The 19,483-nt window shown below is 40.3% G+C and overlaps 1 protein-coding gene across 9 annotated transcripts in view; it reads left to right on the forward strand.

The window, feature by feature from the left end:
• Positions 1–19,483, forward strand: part of RMI1 (RecQ mediated genome instability 1) — a 160,244-nt gene that overhangs the window by 55,765 nt on the left and 84,996 nt on the right. Inside the window, exon 4 of one of the 9 annotated variants that reach the window (XR_007518713.1) lies at positions 7,207–7,299. The exons of the other annotated variants lie outside the window; for them this stretch is intronic. The gene's annotated coding sequence lies outside the window, so the exon portion shown is untranslated. The remainder of the gene's footprint in view (positions 1–7,206; positions 7,300–19,483) is intronic. 9 annotated transcript variants of the gene reach the window in all.

The raw sequence follows: 19,483 nt of genomic DNA on the forward strand, positions 1-19,483 counted from the left end.
CTGAAAATTTAACCATCTTTTAGTGTTCAGATTGCTAATGAGAAGTCTGACATCAATCTGCTTCTTGCTGTTTTGTAGAAAATGTATTTTTCCCTCTTGGAGATTTTAGCTTCCCCCCCGCCTTTCTTTTTTTCTTTTTTTTTTTTATAAAATTTCATTATGATGTGTCCAGGTATGGGTCCCTTAAAAATCATCCTGGTTGGCACTTGGCACTTCCAGTTTTAAGACCCATATCTTCCTGTAATCTAACCATCATGAACTTTCTCTATTAGAATATCATATCTCCTAACTAGTATCTCCCCCGAAGTGTCTGTCAGTTTGTCCAACTGTGGGGGCTTGCGTATTGCTGTGCTGCTGGAAGCTATGCCACTGGTATCCAAATACCAGCAGGGTCACCCATGGTGGACAGGTTTCAGCTGAGCTTTCAGACTAAGACAGACTAGGAAGAAGGACCTGGCAGTCTACTTCTGAAAAGATTTAGCCAGTGAGAGTCTTATGAATAGCAGTGGGACATTGTCTGATACAGTGCCAGAAGATGTGCCCCCAGATTGGAAGGCACTCAAAAGATGACTGGGGAAGAGCTTCCTCCTCAAAGTAGAGTCGACCTTATTGATGTGGATGGAATCAAGCTTTCAGGACCTTTATTTGTTGATATGGCATGACTCAAAATGAGAAGAAACAGCTGCAAACATCCATTAGTAGTTGGAAAGTGGAATTGTGCAAACTATGAATCTAGGAAAATTGGAAGTCGTCAAAAATGAAATGGAACATATAAACATTGATATCCTAGGCATTAGTGAGCTGAAATGGACTGGTATTGGCCATTTTGAATTGGACAATCATATGGTCTACTATGCTGGGAACAGCAACTTGAAGAGGAATGGCGTTGCATCCATTGTCAAAAAGAACATTTCAAGATCTATCCTGAAGTACAATGCTGTCAGTGATAGGATAATATCCATACACCTACAAGGAAGACCAGTTAATATGACTATTATTCAAATTTATGCACCAACCACTAAGGCCAAAGATTAAGAAATAGAAGATTTTTATCAGCAGCTGCAGTCTGAAAATGATAGAATATGCAATCAGGATGCATTGATAATTACTCAAGATTGGGATGCGAAAGTTGGAAACAAAGAAGAAGGATCAGTAGTTGGAAAACATGGCCTTTGTGGTAGAAGTGATGCTGGAGATCACATGACAGAATTTTGCAAGACCAACAACTTCTTCATGGCAAATACCTTTTTTCACAAACATAAACGGTGACTATACACGTGGACCTTGCCAGATGGAATACACAGGAATCAAATCAATTACATCTGTGGGAAGAGACGATGGAAATGCTCAATATCATCAGTCAGGACAAGGCCAGGGGCTGACTGGGGAACAGACCACCAATTGCTCATACGCAAATTCAAGTTGAAACTGAAGAAAATTAGAATAAGTCAATGAGAACAAAGTAGGACCTTGAGTATATTCCACCTGAATTTAGAGACCACCTCAAGAATTTTTTTTTTTTTAAAAAAAAACAGATTTGATTCATTGGACATTAACGACCAAAGACCAGATGAGTTGTGGAATGACATCAAGGACATAACACATGAAGAAAGCGAGAGGTCATTAAAAAGACAGAAAAGACCAAAATGGATGTCAGAAGAGACTCTAAAACTTGCTCTTGAAGGTAGACTAGCTAAAGCAAAAGGAAGAAATGATAAGTAAGAGCTGAGCAGAAGATTTCAAAGGGTCGGTCGAGAAGACAAAGTAAATTGTTATAATGACATGTGCAAAGAGCTGGAGATAGAAAGCCAAAAGGGAAGAAATCACTCTGCATTTCTCAAGCTGAAATGACTGAAGAAAAAATTCAAGCCTCGAGTTGCAATATTGAAGGATTCTATCGGGAAAATATTAAACAACTCAGGAAGTGTCAAAAGAAGATGGAAGGAATATACAGAGTCATTATACCAAAAAGAATTGGTTGATGTTCAACCATTTCAGGAGGTAACATATGAGCAGGAACCAATGGTATTGAAGGAAGAAGTCCAAGTTGCACTGAAGGCATTGGCAGAAAACAAAGCTCCAGAAATTGATGGAATACCAATTGAGATGTTTCAACAAACGGATGCAGCGCTGGAAGTACTCAAGCATCTATGCCAAGAAATTTGGAAGACAGTTACCTGGCCAACCAACTGGAAGAGATTTATATTTATGCCTATTCTCAAGAGAGGGGATTCCACTGAATGCGGAAATTATCTAACAATATCGTTAATATTGCACACAAGTACAATTTTGCTGAAGATCCTTCAAAAGTGGCTGCAGCAGTATATCAACAGGGAACTGCCAGAAATTCAAACTGGATTCAGAAGAGAACATGGAACCAGGAATATTGTTGCTGATGTCAGATGACTCCTGGCTGAAAGCAGAGAATACCTGTATTTTGTTGACTATGCAAAGGCATTTGACTGTGTGGATCATAACAAATTACGGATAACATTGCGAAGAATGAGAATTCCAGAACACTTAATTGTGCTCGTGAGGAACCTGTACATAGATCAAGAGGCAGTCATTTGAACAGAACAAGGGGATACTGCGTGGTTTAAAGTCAGGAAAGGTGTGCAACAGCATTGTATCCTTTCACTATACTTATTCAATCTGTATGTTGAGCAAATAATAGGAGAAGCTGGGCTATATGAAGAAAAACAGGGCATCAGAATTGGAGGAAGACTCATTAACAACCTGTGATATGCAAATGACACAACCTTTCTTGCTGAAAGTGAAGAGGACTTGGAGCAGTTACTGATGAAGATCAAAGACCACAGCCTTCAGTATGGGTTATACCTCCACATTAAAAAAACGAAAACAAAAACCTCACAACTTTGCCAATAAGCAACATCATGATAAACGGGAAAAGATTGAAGTTGTCAAGGATTCCATTTTACTTGGATCCACAACCAACACCCATGGCAGCAGCAGCCAGGAAATCAAAAGACGCATTGCATCGTGCAAATCTGCTGCAAAAGATCACTTTAAAATGTTGAAAAGCAAAGATGTCACCTTGAAGACTAAGATGCACCTGACCCAAGTCAAAGTGTTTTCCATCACTTCCTATGCATGTGAAAGCTAGGCGATGAATAAAGAAGACTGAAGAAGAATTGTGGTATTGGAGAAGGGTATTGAATATATTGAATATACCATGTACTGCCAAAAGGGCGAACAAATGTGTCTTGGAAAAAGTACAGCCAGAATGCTTATTAGAACCAAGGATGGCGAGACTATGTCTTACATACTTTGAACACATTGTCAGGAGGGATCAGTCCTTGGAGAAGGACATCACGCTTGGTAAAGCTGAGGGTCAGCAAAAAAGATTAAGACCCTCAATGAGATGGATTGACACAGTGGCTGCAACAGTGGGCTCAAGCAAAACAACAATTGTGAGGATGGTGCAGGACAGGGCGATGTTTTGTTCTGTTGTACATAGAGTTGCTAGGAGTTGGAACAGACTCGATGGCACCTAACAACAACAACAACTAGTATCTCCCAATCTCTTTATATCATTTTCAAATCCCTTCTCCGTAAGACAGCTAAAGTGATTTTCAAAAACTTCTTTGTTACGGAAAATTTCAAACACATTGAAAAGTAGAGAAGTTAGTATAATGAATCCCGTGCACCCATCACCTAGCTTTGATAATTATTAACTCAATGACAATCTTGTTTCATCTCTGCCTTCTCTCACTACCCCTATTATGAAGCAATTCCCAGATATCACATCATTTTATTTGTAACATTTCTCTAAAGTCTTTAAAAAATTAAAAAAACAAAAACAAATCACAGTATCATCAATATACTTAAAAATAAGTGTTGATAGATATTATTAGGTTACTAGAGAAAATAGGAATATACATTTAGTGATTTAGAATTCAGCAATTTGACATGTCATGGATTGAATTGTGTCCCTCAAAAGCATCTGTCAACTTAGCTAGTTCATCATTCCCAGTGTTGTATGATTGTCTACCATTTTGTCATCAGATGTGATTTCCCTATGTGTTGTAAGTCCTATCACTATGATGTTAATGAGATGGATTAACGGCAGTTATATTGATGAAATCTATAAGATTAGATAGTGTCTTTTGGGTTCTGGGTTTTTAGCCAATCTCTTTTAAGATATAAAAGAGAGAAATGAAGAGAGTGACAGGGGGACCTTATACCACCAAGAAAGCAGCACTGGGAGCAGAGTGTATCCCTCAGACCTGGGGTCCCTGCGCTGAGAATCTCCTCAACCAGAGGAAGATTGATGACAAGGACCTTCCTGTAGAGCCGACAGGGAAAGAAAGCCTTACCCTGGAGCTGATGCCCTAAATTTGAACTTGCAGACTAGTAGACTGTGAGAAAATAAATTTCTCTTTGTTAAAGCCATCCAATTGTGGTATTTCTGATACAGCAGCACTAGATAACTAAGACGACATGTTTTTCCATGGAATCATGTATTTATTTTTTGTATATTTTGGTGAAGATATACAGGCATATACCATTTCACCAATTTCTACAGTTACAAGTCAGTGAAATTGATTACATTCTTCAAGTTGTACAAACATTCTCACCATCTGTCTTAGCTATCTAGTGCTGCTATAACAGAAATACCACAAGTGGATGGCTTTAACAAAGAGAAATTTATTTCTTCACAGTGAAGTAGGCTAAAAGTCCAAATTCAGGGTGTCAGCTCCAGGGGAAGGGTTTCTCTCTCTGTCGGGCTTCTTATCAGTCTTCCCCTGGTTGAGGAGCTTCTCAGGTGCAGGGACTCCGGGTCTAAAGGACACGTTCTGCTCCTGGTGCTGCTCTCTTGGTTGTGTGAGGTCCCCCTGTCTCTCTGCTCGCTTCCCTCTTTTATATCTTAAGAGATTGCCTCAAGTCACAATCCAATCTTGTAGACTGAGTCCTGCCTCCTACCACAACTGCGGCCCATCCTCCCTCATTAACATCATAGAGGCAGGATTTACAACATGTAGGAAAATCACACAATACTGGGAATCATGGCCCAGCCAGATCGATACACACATTTTTGGGGGGACATAATTCAATCCATGACAGCACCCTTCTCCAAATTGTTCCACCACCATTGACTTAAAGACACTGCGCCTATGCTTCTCATCTAACATTTTGAGTTGCTGTTGTGAATTTGATCTCATATAGATAATCCCTTAAAAGAGAAAAATGCTTGAGGCAGACATACTTTGCTTACTAAGATAAACTATTTTTTGGCTTGGAGAAGACTTCAGGGAATAGTTTTTGTTTAAAGTTTCAAGATTATCTCAGGGCAATAATTTCAGGAATCATCCAGGCTCAATGGATCCAGAAAGTCTGAATTCCCTTGAGAATGTGAAATTCTATTCTGCGTTCTTCTTTCCTTTTGATCAGAATTCTTCTATAGAATCTTTGATCAAAATGATCAGTAATTTTTTCCACAGAATTTTGGTTAACAAGTTGTTCTTTTCAAATTTGGGAGAGATAGAAAATATACTGGATAACAGAATCGAAATCCAAAAAAGATTTTGACGGCCTAGGGTGATAGAAACCAATAAGATGTGTTTAAACCAGTTAAAAAACCAGTTGCCCTTGAATTGACTCCAGCTCATGGCGACCCCATGTAGGTCAGAGTAGAACTGTTATCCACAGCGTTTTCAATAGCTAATTTTTGGAAATAGATTGCCAGGTCTTTCTTATAAGGCACCTCTGGGTGAACTCAAGCTTTCAACCTTTCATTTGACACCACCCAGGGACTCCAGAGACTTCAAGGGAAATTTAATAACAATAATTTAGAAGTCTTATACTTAGGGCCGAAAAATACAATTGCAGAAGTTTACAATGGGGGAAATGTGACTTAGCAGCAGCATGTATAAGAAAAAAATACCCAGCATCTGCAACATGATGTGTTGTTGTGTGCTGTCGAGTCATTTTCAACTCAGAGTAGAACTGCCCCATAGGGTTTTCTAGGCAGCAGTCTTTATAGTAGATCACCAGGTCTTTCCCCCCGGGAGTGGTTGGGTAGGTTCGAACTGCCAACCTTTTGGTTAGCAGTTGAGTGCTTAACTGTTGCACCGCCAGGGCTCCTTGCAACGTGGTGTAGCCATTATGATACCTAATGATGGTCTAGAAGGCGGCATTTAGAAAGAATGAGGTAATCACACCACTTTTCTCTTGTTAATTAGGTGGCACAGGAGTGTAGTGTTTTGCTAGAAGCAAAAGAGACCTGACAGTGTGTTAGGCAGGGAGTGGTTGAAGAACTAAAGATATTTATCCTGGGGAAGACAGACCAGACCAGAGTTTAAAAAGAAGAAAAGTAGATATTTAAGAATCGTGAGAGATCACAATTTTCCTGTTGAAATAGATGATCTGGCGACCACGAGCTTGAACTGAATGGAGACAACTATCCTGAGCTGAATCACTGCTACCTTCTTTAGACAGGGCTTCCACTCTCTAATTCACCTTTCTTGACCTTGTATTTGCATTTGAAACCCCTAGATAGCCTAGTTCTGTAAGGCTTGTCAGGGCAGAACTAGGTGCACTGATGTAAAGGCCACAGGGATGGATTTTGGGTCAAGGTAAGAAAATCCTAAGAATCTGCTCAAATGCAGAATGAGCTGACTTGAGATTCTGTGAAATATCATAAAATCACAGCCCAACTCCTTTCTCTTTTCTTTTTTTCCCACCTCTCCCCTCACCTCTCCTCCCTTCCTTTCTTTTCCACTCTCCCCTTCCTTTTTCTTCCTGTCTGTATTTCCCTTCCTCCCTCTCTTCATCCTTTGCTTCTTTTCTTCCTTTTCTCCTTTTCCTTCTCCCCTCAAAACAATCATTCCCACAAGGAGACAGATTTCTTGATTGTCTTGTAGATACACCTTTCTTTGAGTTTTGGCTGACTTTTCTCTGTATGGCTGTTCCTTGGGTGTTGTTCTGGGTGAACATGGTCCTGGACTGCAACAGATTGTAAGGTTGTCATCTGAGAGTCCACTTCAAAATCAGTTCCTCCCACCTCCTACCTCCGCTTCCCACCTGCGGAGATTCTGACTCATCAAGTCTCTGGAATGGAACTTGGCGTCTATATGTTTTACAAGCCCTGAGGGGGATTTGGAATCCCCTTGGAATCATTGCCGCAAGGATTATAATTATGTCTGTACAATGTCCAAATCACCGATTCCTTCATTTATTTGACAGGCAGTGGGTGTCTGTGTGGAGAGTCCCAAACAAAGGGAAACAAGATGCCAGAAATGAAGATTTCTTCTTGGATCTTGTGGGACCTATACTCTGGTAAATAAAACAACTAGAAAGGATTCTGAGAAAGTGAGATGGCTCTGGAGTTGGTTTGGCGCAAGAAGGCCTCAGAAGGAGAGTAGTCCCAAGCTGAAGCTTGAAAGAGCTGTAGGATTTGAGTGAGTGGGGTTAAGAAGGGAAGGACTTTTACAGCAGGGGGATAGCATAAGGAATGGCAAAGACACAAATGAAGTCTGACTTCTGCAAGAGACATTAGGGAGACTTGCCTAACTGGAAAGGAGAGTTCATCGGGAAACGGGATACACAAGGGAAGCCCAGCGATGGAGATTCTTGGGTGCCAGGTGAGAAGTTTGTTTTTCGAGTCAGAAAGACCTGGGCTTGAATCCTGCCTCCATCACTTGTTACTAACTGTGGCTTTAAACAGGTTGTTTACCTTCTCGGAGCTGGTTTTCTTCTGTAAACTGGGGTTAAAAAAAGCTAGTCCTGAGGGGTGTTAGGAGATTAAATGTGACAGCAGTGCCCAGCACAGAGTGTTGTTGTTAGTTGTCATCGAGTAGCCTCTGACTTGTGGTGACCTTATGTAGAATAGAATGAAACGTTGGCCAGTCCTGCATCACCTTCGTGATTGTTGGTATGGCTGAGTCCATTGTTCCACCTGTTGTGTAGAGCCTTTCAGCCTAGGGGGCTCATCTTCCAGCACTATAGTGGACTATGTTCTGTTGTGATCCATAGGGTTGTCATTAATTTTCGGAAGTAGATTGCCAGGCCTTTTTTCCTAGCCTGTTTTACTCTGGAAGTTCTGCCAAAATCTTTCCATCATGGGTGAAACTGCTGGTATTTGAAATGCCGATGGCATAGCTTCCAGCACCATAGCAAAGTGCAGTGAGTAGTGCTCAATAAATGGATCTATGGTTTCTATTGATTCAGTATGCTGATGGTAACTGCCCAGGGTTCTGGAGCAGGGAGCGTGCAGGTGGGCAGTGATGTCTTGTGACGGTGAACACAGATGCAGCAGGTAGGACAGTTAATTCAAACTGCATTTTTGTCATTGTAAGGGCAGTGTGAAAATTCTTGTCTTCCTACTTCTGTTGGGGGTTGTGCTGACAAGGCCTCTAACCGCTTAAAGCTGCTTGGTGTCAGCCTTGATCAGCAAATATTTATGCTCTTGCTACTGTCCCATTGGTTGTGTTAAATCCCCAAAGGGCAAGCACGTGGTGAGTCTGAGGCACATAGAAATAGATCCCATTTGCTGAGCACTGTGCTAAGTGCTTTCAAGCATTACCCATGGTTATGACAATGAAAGAAAACAAAATAAAAGCCAAAGAATATGAATAATTAAAATACGTACTGCAATGTTTTCTTTTCTAAAACTTGTTTTTATTCAATATCGAACAGATTAAAAGTATTTGTAATATATGCGTAAGGTTTGAAGGATGATGAGAAAACAAATACCAGGGTCCCCACCCGCAGTTTAAGAACTAGAACATTCCTGGTCCTTTAGAATCAATCGCCTTGTATGTTTCTTTCCGCTTCTACTTCCCGCCTTCAGAAGGGAATTTCGTGTTTATACTTTTCTTGCTTTTCTCTTTAATTTTACCACTCTCTATGTATCCTTAAATAATATATTGTTTCACTTTGCGTGCATGCTTTGCATGTTTATATATTTCATGTAAATGGAATCATACAACACGTATTTTTATGTTTCTTGCTTTCCTTTCTTCAACTTTATATTCCTGAGATTCATCTGTATTGATGTGTATAGCTACAGCTTATTCGTTTTGCTACATAATACTGTAGGGAAAGACCACATTTTAGACATCCATGCTACTTGATGGACATTCAGATTGTTTCCAGCATTTTGCTTTTACAAATATTGCTTCGGTGAACATCCTAGCACATGTCTTGGTGCACAGGGCAGTAGTGTTTTGAGGGTGTGTGCTTATGTATCTATCAGTTAAGACTACATTGGGCTGTGCTCCTCTCTATCCTCTGCTGACATGTCCAGGGTAGAAGAGATAAGGGATAGGAAAGGTCTTGCCTGGTTGGTGTTCCCTGGGCTTTGAAGCTGTTTAAGGCTAATTCTGTCTGAACTTAGTAAGTGATCAGACTTCCTTGGGGCACATTAGGGCTTTCTGCAGAGACTACCTCCCCCACCCCCAATTGCTGCAGATCTCCATCTGTAGATGCCTTGATAGAGGTGTACGTCCCTCCTCTGGCTGGTCCCTTATGAGAATCACAGTAACCCCCGGGAATCTGTTCATACATCTCTAACACCTTTCTGCTGAGGCCGTCGCACTCCTCCAGGTGGCCCTCGTAACCAGAATCCAAGACTGCCCATACCTGCTTGTCCTCCCACTGTGTCTCCCTGCCTCCCCTTACCCCATCATGAAGGAAGGTCAGATGCTTGACAGAAAATGGAAGCTGGGGATTTTCAAAAGTTTTAAGACCGTTTGAATTCACTCCAGTTATTATTTTTTTTAGTTATCTAATCCCTCGTTGGAGCCCTGGTGGCACGTGGTTAAAAGCTCGGCTACTAACCAAAAGGTCGGCAGTTCAAGTCCACCAGCTGCTCCTTGGAAGCCCTATGGGGCAGTTCTACTCTGTCCTATAGTGTCGCTATGATATGAAAAAAAAAAAAAGTTGGAATTAATTTGACAGCAATGGCTTTTGGTTTTTAACAACCCCCCCCACTCCGTTGTTGCGAGGGGTAAGGAGGTATAATCCTTTTGAAGGAAATACATAATGAAAATTTTAAAAATACAAATTTTATTAAAAATAAAATTAAAAAGCAAAAATGCCTATTAAAAATTAAAATGATCATACCCTTTGACCTAACAATTTTACCTACAGCACTTTGTCTTACAGGTTTATCCACACAAGTTCCCACACTAGTCATTGAGGCATTGCTTGTAAAACAAAACCTGGAAACAACCTAAATGTCTATCAAAGGGAATGCATGCATGCTATGCTATGAAGTCATTAAAAATGAATGAGATGTTTTTCATAAGGCATAAATTCCAAAGTATGTTGTTAAGTGAAAAAAAGTAATTTGGAGAATAATGTGTATATTATGCCAACATTTATGTATGCTGCTGTTTTTAAGGGTTAGCTATACAGATATACTTGTGGATACACAGAGTATTTCTGGGTAGATACTGATAACACTAGTGATCAGGGTGGGAGTACAACCTACCTTTTACTGTATACAATATATTATTTTGAATTATTCTCTTTACTTAAAAAAAATTTTTTTTTTAATGTGCATGGTTTTGAAAACTATAAATGACTTTTGAAAAAGGATATATTTTTAAAAGAAAGTAAGTCCTAAGATTAATAACGGGCTTTTCTAGAACTGGAAATCTGCAACCTTAACCTGTGATTTATTTTTTTCACAATGAGTAGAATAATATTTACAATACAACAAATAAATATCAACAAGAAGAAAGATGGTTGTATTTTGAACATACTGAGTTTGGATGTGTTATCAGGAGGGATCAGTCCCTGGAGAAGGACATCATGTTTGGTAAAGCAGAGGGCCAGCAAAAAAGAGGAAGACCCCTCAATGAAATGAATTGACACAGTGGCTGCAACAATGGGCTCAGACATAGCAAGGATTGTGAGAATGGTACAGGACCAGGCAGTGTTTCCTTCTGTTGTACATAGGGTCGCTATGTGTTGGAACCAACTTGACAACACCTAACAACAACAATTTGTTATGACAAATTACCAAAACTGGATGACTTAAAACAGCAGAAATTTAATCTCTCACTTTCTGAAGGGTAGGAGTTCAAAATCAAGGTGTCACAGAGCCATGCTCCCTCAGAAGGCTCTAGGGAAAAATCCTTCCTTGCTTCTTCCAGTCTCACGTGGCCACAGGTGTTTCATGACCTCTGACTACATAATCTCTGTCTTCATCTTCTGGTGGCCATCTTCTCCCTGTGCGTGTTTGTGTCTGGATCTCCCTCTCCTTTCTCTTATAAAGACGCTAGTCATTGCGATTAGGGCCCCGCTTAACCCAGTATGACCTCATCTTAACTAATTGCATCTGCAAAAACGCTATTTCCAGATAAGGTCACATCCCAAGGCTCTAGGTAGACATGAAGTTTTGGGGAACACTATCCAACCTAGTACAGTCAGCTGAAGATTTCAACTGGCAGTTAGAAATGTAGACTGGATCACTAGTCAAGATTGAAGAAGTAAATCTCTCTAGGGCTAGAAGAGATTGAGTAAAATTCCCAAAGGAGATGAGAAATGGGCCAAGGAAAAAAACCAAAGGAAGAATGAGAGGTGCAGCTGAGTGAACAGCGTAATAAAAATCACAGGGAAAATAACAGATATGAGTTGTTAGTAGTGGCTGGCTTAAGAGAGTCTGAGGAGGGTGAATACTGAGAAAAAGCTGTTGGATTTGGTCCTTCAGTGTTTATCAAGAGAGCATTTTCACTGCAAAATTAGATGGTGAGGAAATAGTGGTCTGAGAAGGAAATTTGGTGAGTAAGAGAGGGAGGGAGGGACAGGAATGTAGGAATGAGTGGATGTGGTGTGTGTGTGTTTAAAATGAGGAGCATTTCAAAACATTTGTACACTGGCAGGAAGAAATCTCAGAAGAAAGAATGAAGATGCAATGAAATGAGGTCAGGGTGGGGAAATTAATGATGGAGTAAGGCCTCAGAGGAGTCCCTGGATGGCACAAATAGTTAAGCGTTCAACTACTAACCAGAAGGTTGGCAGCTTAAACCTCCCAGAGGCACCTCGGAAGATAGGCCTGGTGATCTGCTTTCAAAAGGCCACATCCTTGAAAACTTTATGGAACAGTTCTGCTCTGCACATATGGGGTTGTTGTGAGTTGGAATTGACTTGACAATGACTGGTTTGGTTTTTTGGCATTTAAAGCCCCAGAGAAAGGATGAGAGGGAGAGCATCTTAAAATACAGGAGTGTCGCCTCTTTCCAAAGGAGAAAGGGCAAGAGGCAAGGAAGAGGTATTAATGCAGAATCATCTTCATATTTTGAATAAAAGAATGGGCAAGATCATTAGCTGAGAATAAGGAGACAGGAATAGAAAGGGGGCTTCATATTTATAGAAGTCTTGTAAATTTTATAATTAGAAAAGAAATAGAAGGGGTTTTTCTTAATTTAGCAAAGCAGGTGGTTTGCAGCAGCGTGATATAATGGAAAGAACATTAACTTTGGAGCCAGAAAGACCTCAGTGTGAGTCCTGGCTTTATTTCTTATTAACAAGTTACCAAACCTGATCTTTTTCAATTTCATCATGGTAAAACGGGGACAGCAGTACCTGCTTTGTCAGGTAGTTATTCAGATTCAATGATAGAACAGGTCTTTAGTTTGCTAGTGCTGCTGTAACAGAAACACCACAAATCAGTGCCTTTAAAGATCAGAAATCTATTTTCTCACAGCTCTGGAGGCTGAAAGTCCCAACCAGGGTCTCGGCAGTGTCAACTCCTGGCTCGTTGATTGCCCCAGGTGTTCCTTGGCACCTGCCTTCCCCAATATGTGCCTATCTCTCTGTCTAATCTTAAACTCACAAGTGATGAATTAAGAAACTACCCTCCTAGGATATGATGTAATTAACACAACAAGGAAAACCCTATTTCCAGATTGGATTACATCCAGGTATAGGGGTTAGGATTCCAACACGTATGTTTTATGGACACAATTCAATCTATAACATACATGTTAGTTAATTTCCATTTCAACAAACATCTCTTAATCTCTGATTGTGTGCTAGGTACTCTACAAGGTCCCTATCCTCATGGAATTTAAAGTCTAAGAGGGAATATACTTCTCCTTCACCCTCTTTTGGCACAAAGAATCAACTTTTGCGGAATTGTGAAAGGACTTGCTAACTATGTACTTTCCTCCCTGCATGCTTTTTAAATACTAGATCAGATACCGCCTCCAGGTTTTATTCCAGTCTGCCTGAATTTAAACACTAATGCAGGCTAAGCCATTTCTCCAGGGCAATATGCCACTGCTCCTCATGCCCTCCCCTTGCCCCCTGGTCAGTGAACTTGGCAGAGAGAACCTTTTGCAGCTGCCAAGTGTGAGGCATCAGTGGCCTTGGACTACTGACCCCTTCAGAGGGGTCTCAGCCTGTCTCATTCTTATCTCTGCAATAAACTTGACAAGCATTATTATTTTGGGGGGTCTTTTTGTTGTTGTTGTTAACAGCTAAGTATAGAGTTGTTTAGCTTCTAAATAGCATCCCATACTGGTAATGGTTGTGCAACATGATTAAAATAATTTGTGTCACTGAACTGTAAAATAAAAAATGTTGAATTGGCAAATGTGTTATATATATATATGTATTTTTTTTTAATAAATAGAAAAAAGGTAGTTACATGAAATTTCTCAAAAAAATAAAAAAGCACCCCAGAGGGAAATGATCCCAGACTGAGGACCTGAAGACAATTGATCACAATCATGAACAGCAGTGAAATTCATAATTTTGTAAGAACATTGAGTTGGGCTACTCATTTATAATCCGCGTTGCTTTCAGAGAGAATAAGTAAAGATATGCACCCTTGATTGGAAAGATTGGAATTAATTGTAATGATTGGACTTGGAGTGTGCGTCTAGGGAAATATTAAATTAAATTCTAACAGAAGTGCTTTGGTAGAAGGATTATAAATTAAGGCTTTAATATGTGTACTCTGGTTACTTAAGTGATTGTAACATCGTTTAAGCATTTAATGGCAGGCAAATTGTTCCAGTGTCATCTGCGATTTGTCATGAAGTTCAGCATGTCCAGATCAGAACTGGGCTAATTGATGCTCTTCACTAAGGAAAGAACAAAACATCCTGACCAATACCTGGATTGTATAATAGACTTCTCTCCCTTTCTTAGCCCTTTTCCAGTGCAGCTGAGCATTTACAATCTTGTGTTGGATCAATGAGGATTAGGTTGGCTCCATTTCTAGGATCATGGAACTACCAACATTTCAGAGTTGGCGATAGGAAGCTCATCAATGCATCTTTCTCATACACATGACTGCTCAGCTCTCCCAGGAAGGTTAATCTATTTTCCACAGGACTGGTCTGTTGTCCTGGGTGTCAGCCTTGCATGAGAATATCCTAGCGTCACAGGGTATCAGCAGAATATTCTAGCTAACCTTTAGTTAGTTCTTGAAGTAAGATGGCCAATCCCTCCACCCAAAACAAAAAATAAAAACAAAAAACCATACAAGTAATGGGCAAGTGCCAAGGCAACTTTAGTAATTAGAATAACAGTGATTTTCTCCAGAAACCTTGCGAGTCCGTTAAAATAGAAGCAAACCAGAGATCAGCTGCATGAGATAATCATGAAAGGCACTCCCTTCGCTCAGCCTGGCACAGGGTCAAAAAAAACTCAATAAATACGAGCTTTTATCACCACAATTTTTTTTTTTTTTTTAATTTGGAAATGTCACCCCTTCTCTCCTCCCTCTTCTCACGCTGGTTCTCGCAGACATCTTCCCTTTTACTCTGAACCTCAGTGGTACGAAGGTAAACAATATCCATCCTCTTTTCTGAGGACAGGCTGCCCTGATGTTGAAGGTGATTGGACAGCATCAGTAGCCCTGGAAACCCTATTCCAGGTTCCAGGTAATTTTGTTGGGTCAGCACAGCATGAAAATTGAGGTCATGCTCTGCACTGGCCCACAGTGGGGAATTGCTATGCACAGCCAAAAATCTTCCCTGGCAGTGAGGAGTGGAGTGCTCCACGGCATTCCTTTCAGTGATGTACTCACAAGCCAGAACTTAAATGCTGCACTGATGAGGGAGCTAGTGTTTGGCTAGTTAAAGGCATTTTGTCAACAAAGCTTCATTATTCAGGTCAAGCTAAAAAATGTTTTATTTATAGTTCTGTTCAACTCACCTTGTAGTTAGAAGAGGAGGATTTGGAGCTTCTGTAGGTCCTAAATTAATGCTTATTTCAATGCAAATGGCTCCTTGTTCTAAACAATATTCTTTATTTCTTTTGTGTTTCAGACTTGACATTTCTAACTGTCTGATGGACATTTGCACCTGTATTCTCAGCTAGTAACACCTGTTCCCAACCTTCTTATTTCTCTCTGTGATATCACCATTATTGAGAGATAGTACGTGTAGTGGTTAAGAGTGAGGGCTTTGGAGGCTGACTGCCTGGTTCCAAACCCCTGCTATGCTGCTTTCTAGGTTTGTGAACTTGGACAAGTTGTTTGACTTCTTGGCACTTTAAGTTCCTCATTCATAAAATGGGGATGATAACACATCCCTCATCAAGCTGTTTTAAGTATTAGTTAAATTGCTTAGACCAGTGTATGGTATGTAGTGTTTGTATCAGCTTGGGTCGAATTTGGCTGCAAGTAACAGAACGCCAGGTAACAGTGGCTTAGGCAATAAACACATTTAATTTTCTCAAATAACTAGAATTCTGGAGGCAGGCAGTTCCATGTTTGGTGCTGCAGCTCAGTGGTGCCACCAAGGACCCAATTTCCTTCTATCTTTCCCCTCCACGATCTTTAGAATGTTCGTTTTTCCCCTTCCTGGTTATCACATTGTACTCACCAGGCTACTGGAGCTCCAGGCGTCACATCTGCATTCAAGGCAGGAAGAAGGAGGAAGTCAGGGCCGACCTAACTGCCCCTTTTGTCAGGAAGGCAAAAGCTTTCTCAGAAACCTCCTAAATGACTTCTTTCTACATCTGTTGGCCAGGACTAAGCTGTGTGTCTACTCTAGTCTGGGAAGGAGGCTGGTGAAGTGACTGTCTAGTTTTCTAGCCTTTCCAGTGAATGATGAGCAAGAGAGAAGAGTTGAGGGTGGTTGTTGAGGTAGCCCGCAGTGACTACCACAGCGATTAATACACATTAGCTGTCATTGTTCTTATTATTCCGGCTTTATAAGTTTCAAGTTATTTATCCCCCCTTCTTCCATAGCAAACGCTCAGCACCAAGCTTAGTGCTTCCTCATTCTCAATGTTTTCCATATTCACCTCCTTCCTTTCCCTCCATACTATTTCTAATGTTTCTGGTTGTTATCTCATGCATGGAAAAATGGAGCAGTTTCATCCTGTGCCCTCTATCTCTAGTTTCTTTGTGCTTTCCTCCATCTTGCACTATACCAGGTGTTCATAAAACACCACCATCATGACACTTTCTTGCCCTAAATCCACAAATCCCTCCCGATTGCCTATAATAGAAATTCTTTATTCTTTTAATAATAATAATAATTTATTTTTGTTATTGTTGAGAATATACACAGCAGAACATATACCAATTGAGCAAATTCTATATGTACAGTTCAATGGCATTGATTATTACATTCTTTGAGTTGTGCAGCTATTGTTACCCTCTTTGACAAGTCATTCCTCCCCCGTTAACATAAACTCACCACCCCCTAAGTTTCCTATCTAACCTTTTGAGTTTCTGTTGTCAATTTGATCCCGTATAGATAGATTTTAAAAGAGCACAAAGCTCAAGGCAGACATTCTTTACTACTATTGTTTGGCTTTAAATATACTTCAGGGGATATTTTTGGCTTAAGGTTTAAAGATTATCTCAGTTAAATAGTTTCAGGGGTCCATCTAGCCTTCATGGCTCCAGAAAATCTAGATTCATGAAAATATGAAATTATGTTCTGCATTTCCCCCCTTTTGATCAGGATTCTTCTATAGAATCTCTGTTCAAAAAGTTCAGTAATACTCCCTAATTTGTTCTATGAAGCAAACATAACCCTGATACCAAAACCAGAGAAAGACATCAAAAGAAAAAAAACTACAGGCCAATATCCCTTACAAATATAAATGCATAAAGTCTTCCAGCTCCATCCATATTGTAGCATGTATCAGTACTTCATTTCTCTTACTGGCTAAGTAGTATTCCATTGTATGTATGTACCACATTTTGTTTATCTGTTCATCTGTAGAGGGGCATTTGCTTTGTTTCTGCCTTTTGGCTATTGTGAGCAGTGCTACAATGGACATTGGTGTACAAGCCTCTGTTTGAGTCTCTGTTTTCAGGTCTCTTGGGTATGTACCTAGGAGTGGAATTGCTGGGTCATATGGTAGTTCTAATTTTAGTTTTATGAGGAACTGTCATGTCTTAGTTATCTAGTGCTGCTGTAACAAAAATACCACAAGTGCATGGCTTTAAAAAAGAGAACTTTATTCTTTCACAGTCCAGTAGGCTAGAAGTCTGAATTCAGATGTCAGCTCCCGAGGAAGGCTTTCTCTGTCTGTTGGCTCTGGAGGAAGGTCCTTGTCCTCAGTCTTCCCCTGGTTGAGGAGCTTCTCAGGTGTAGAGACTCTGGGTCCAAAGGACTTGCTCTACTCCGGGTGCTGCTTTCTTGGTGGTATGAGGTCCCCAGCTCTCTGTTTGCTTCCCTTTCCTTTTTATCTCTTGAGAGAGAAAAGGTGGTGCAGGCAACACCCCAGGGAAACTCCCCTTACATTGGGATCAGGAATGTGACCTGGGTAAGGGTGTTACAATCCCACCCTAATCCTCTTTAACATAAAATTACAGTCACAAAATGGAGGACAACCACACAATACTGGAAATACTAAATTGATACACACATTTTTTGGAGGACATAATTCCATCCATGACACCATCCAAGTGGAGTGAAATGGTATCTCATTATGGTTTTGATTTGTTCTCTCTGTTGGCTAATGACCTTGAGTATCTTTTCATGTGTTTCTTGGCCATTTGAGTGTCTTCTTTGATGAAATGTCTATTCATGTCCTTTGCCCATTTTATGATTATTTGTCTTTTTGTGTTAAGTTGTCAAAGTTTTATATATATATGTATATACACACGCACACACACATATATATTGTTGTTGTTAGGTGCCGTTGAGTCAGTTCTGACTCATAGCGACCCTATGCACAACACAACAAAACACCGCCCGGTCCTGAGCCATCCTTACAATTGTTGCTCTGCTTGAGCTCATTGTTGCAGCCACTGTTAATCCACCTCATTGAGGGTCTTCCTCTTTTCCACTGACCTGTACTCTGCCAAGCATGATGTCCTTCTCTAGGGACTGATTCCTCCTGACAACATGTCCAAAGTATGTAAGACGCAGTCTTGCCATCCTTGCTTCTAAGGAGCAATCTGGTTATACTTCTTCTAAGACAGATTTGTTCGTTCTTTTGGCAGTCCACGGTATATTTAATATTCTTCGCCAACACCACAATTCAAAGGCGTCAATTCTTCTTCGGTCTTCCTTATTCATTGTCCAGCTTTCATATGCATATGATGTGATTGAAAATACCATGGCTTGGGTCAGGCGCACCTTAGTCTTCTAGGTGACATCTTTGCTTTTCAAGACTTTAAAGAGGTCTTTTGCAGGAGATTTACTCAATGTAATGTGTCTTTTGATTTCTTGACTGCTGCTTCCATGGCTGTTGATTGTGGATCGAAGTAAAATGAAATCCTTGACAACTTCCATCTTTTCTCCATTTATCATGATGTTGCTCATTGGTCCAGTTGTGAGGATTTTTGTTTTCCTTAAGGTAAGGTGCAATCCAAACTGAAGGCTGTGGTCTTTAATCTTCATTAGTAAGTCAATAAGAAATCAAATTGACTACATCTGTGGAAAGAGATGATGGAAAAGCTCAATATCATCAGTCAGAACAAGGCCAGGAGCTGACTGTGGAACAGACCATCAATTGCTCACATACAAGTTCAAGCTGAAATTGAAGAAAATCAGAGCAAGTCCACAAGAGCCAAAATATGACCTTGAGTATATCCCATCTGAATTTAGAGACCATCTGAAGAACAGATCTGACACATTGAACACTAGTGACCGCAGACCAGACGAGTTGTGGAATGACATCAAGGACATCACCCATGAAGAAAGCAAGAGGGAATTGAAAAGACAGGAAAGAAAGAAAAGACCAAGATGGATGTCAGAGGAGACTCTGAAACTTGCTCTCGAACGTCGAGCAGCTAAAGCAACAAGAAGAATTGATGAAGTAAAAGAACTGAACAGAAGATTTCAAAGGTATCTTGAGAAGACAAAGTAAAGTATTATAATGACATGTGCAAAGAACTGGAGATGGAAAATGCTTGGCGTTTCTCAAGCTGAAAGAACTGAAGAAAAAATTCAAGCCCCAAGTTGCAACAGTGAAGGATTGCATGGGGAAAATATTAAATGATGCAGGAAGCATCAAAAGAAGATGGAAGGAATACACAGAGTCATTATACCAAAAAGAATTAGTCGATGTTCAACCATTTCAAGAAGTG

The sequence above is a fragment of the Elephas maximus genome, chromosome 9 (genome assembly GCF_024166365.1).
Source record: "Elephas maximus indicus isolate mEleMax1 chromosome 9, mEleMax1 primary haplotype, whole genome shotgun sequence".
Taxonomy (NCBI): Eukaryota; Metazoa; Chordata; class Mammalia; order Proboscidea; family Elephantidae; genus Elephas; species Elephas maximus.